The 2,871-nt window shown below is 42.9% G+C and overlaps 1 non-coding gene across 1 annotated transcript; it reads right to left on the reverse strand.

Moving 5' to 3' along the window:
• Positions 1 to 2,099: 2,099 nt before the first annotated feature.
• LOC130506052 (small nucleolar RNA R71) lies at positions 2,100 to 2,206 on the reverse strand. The gene has a single exon (XR_008941882.1). It is a non-coding gene; the product is annotated as a small nucleolar RNA R71 (small nucleolar RNA).
• Positions 2,207 to 2,871: the final 665 nt, after the last annotated feature.

A 2,871-nucleotide genomic window follows, 5' to 3' on the forward strand; every position in this document is an offset into this window, starting at 1 on the left:
AAGCATTTGCATCATATAGATTAGGATTTAGACATGTTTAGGTTGCATTTTGGCATACATAGTTCCATCAGGTATTGGAACACCACATGGAGTTCTTGGAGACATTTGGAAGCAATGTGATCAAAAAGGGGGTGAAAGATGAGCATGGATGGAGGCCTTAGAGAAATCTTCTGTTTGCTAAGATTTTGTGGAGACACAGGAAATTGAGTTAGCTTCTAATGGAAGTGGTTTCAAGTCATTTGAGATGTAATGGAGAAGTTACGATCAATTTACTAGAGGCATATCCATCCTGGTCGAGAACCGCAGAGTGACCTTCCGGAGCGACCCCAAGGTCGCTCCCAACCAGAGCGACCAACCAGAGCGACCCACCTAAGTCGCTCGCGTTTTCATCGCCCGGAGACACAAAAATGGAGGCTGGAGCGACCTCTCAGAGCGACCCCCCAAGTCGCTCCCAACCCCAGCCTCCTGGAGTGACCCTGATCGCTCCCGTTATCTGCTGACGATTTATTTTTCAAGGACCTTTTTGCAATTGTTGTGCACGTTTTTACTTGAAAACCTAATGTTTAAGTACTTGTAGCCACCATTTGGCAGATTAATCTTTTATCTATTGAAGAACACAAAACTCTCTCAGAAAAAGTTCTCTTTTGGCTTTGATTGTATTGTTGTTCTTGTGATTTCTTTCTATTTCTCTATATGATTCATCTGAAATCCACCATGGGTTTAAGAGAAATCATGGAGATTAGTGAGTAATCACCTTTTGGATTCATGGTTAGGGTGATTAAGGGTGATTAGGCTAGTTCTAGGATGTTTAGGTGTAGATCATACTTGTTCCTTTGCTAGTAGAGTGATCTTAATGCATCATTTGAGTAGGCCACTCAAAGGGTGATCTCTAGGCATTTCTCACCCAAAAGGTGTTTGATGAAATGCCTGAGTCAACTCTCCTAGGCTTTTAGTGTACTTTGCCAAAGAGATTTGTTGTTAAAGATGCTAAGATAGCTAATAGACTTGTTAGTAATGATTGCTTGCATGTTATTCAACCAAAGACATTTGATGTTTGAGACATGTTAGCAAATGAGCATTCATCTAGACATAGAGCTTGCTTAGAATTGTGTCTAGGCTTAAGGTTAATAGTTTGATTGATTCATTTGTCATCCTTAGTTCGAAACCTGATCACCCAAGGTCTAAATCCCTATACCCATGAGTTCTCCTTTCCAATAGCTTAAAAGTATCATTTTATTTGCTTTGCATTAGCTTTAATCATTAGTAGAAATCCATCAAATCACTGATTGCACTTAGATTAGGCAAATACTTGCATTCTCTCTGCATTTGAATCCCTCAGAACTGGTTCGACAACTTACTACCACTATACTATCATTTGACTTAGGAGCCTCAAAACTCTAACATCAAATTGGCGCCGTTGCCAAATTCTGAGTTTGATTTGAACATTGAGATTTAGTCATTTGCTTGAGACTAAGTCATTTTTATTTTTGTAAGTTACTGATTCTCTTCTTCACTCTTTGTGATTTTCAGGTGTATGAACTTGAGGAGCAAGGGTACATCAAACCTTGTTCCAAGAGCCGCAGACATCAGAGCTTTAGAGAGAGAGTGTGCTAGAAAAAGAAGAGAAGAAGAGCAACAAGCTCAACTGCAGACACAGGAAGCTGAATGGAAGAACAACAAAATCCTCAGAACCCCAATGGAGTCAACAATCTCCACAAGGGCACAACAGGACCAGCTCGCCCCATTGGCACTTATGACTGCCCCAACATCCATGGTCCTAGACTTGGAATCCGAGCACCAGCTGTGGCTGCTAACAATTTTGAGATCAAGTCAGGACTGCTAAACTGCATAGAGAACAACAAGTATCATGGTCTGGCTGTGGAGGACCCATTTGATCACTTGGATAAGTTTGACAGCTACTGTGGTATGTCAAAGACTAATGGTGTGTCAGAGGATGTCTTAAAGCTCAAGCTATTCCCTTTCTCTTTGGGGGATAAGGCACGTCAATGGGAGAAGTCTCTACCAAGTGACTCCATCACCACTTGGGAAGACTGCAAAAGGCATTCTTGGAGAAGTTCTTCTCTACCTCAAGAACTGCTAAGTTGAGGAATGAGATCTCCAGCTTCCAACAGAAGAACTTGGAAGGATTCAGTGAAGCTTGGGAGAGATTCAATGGTTACCAAGCTCAGTGCCCACACCATGGATTCTCTAAGGAGAGCTTGCTGAGCACATTCTACAGAGGTGCTCTTCCTAAGTACAGAGCCAGACTGGATACAGCTAGCAATGGGTTCTTTTTGGGGAGAACTGAGGAAGAGGCAGAGGCTCTGGTTGACAACATGGTTAAGAGTGATGCAGTCTACAGTGGAGACCATGACAGAAGCAGCAGAGGTGATGACAATCAAACAAGGAATGAGATAAAGGCTCTTCAGGAGAAGATTGACAAACTCATTGCTGATAAGGCCACACAAGCGCAGGTGAACTTTGTTGGCAACCCAAGCCAGGAGATACCTCCTACTGTCAATGAGGTTGAGGGTTTGGAAGGGCAAGAAGAAATGTGTTTCATCAACAGTAATGGTAGCTGGTACAAGAAGGAACCAAACTTTCAGTACAACAACTACCAACAGCCCCTATTCAAACAACCAGCAGAGTGGTTATCAGCCTCGAAACAACCAGCAGAGCAACTATCAGCCTCAGCAAAACTCCTCTCCTAGCTCCTCTGCCCCTCAACAGAGCAGCACTGATGCCTTACTGAAACAGATCTTGGAGTCTCAGACTAGAAGTGAGAAGCATGTGGCTATGAGCTGAAGAACCTTCACTCCAAGATTGATGGGAGCTACAATGAGCTCAACAACAAATTCTCCCACCTTGCTT

The sequence above is a fragment of the Raphanus sativus genome, unplaced genomic scaffold, assembly GCF_000801105.2.
Source record: "Raphanus sativus cultivar WK10039 unplaced genomic scaffold, ASM80110v3 Scaffold2840, whole genome shotgun sequence".
Taxonomy (NCBI): Eukaryota; Viridiplantae; Streptophyta; class Magnoliopsida; order Brassicales; family Brassicaceae; genus Raphanus; species Raphanus sativus.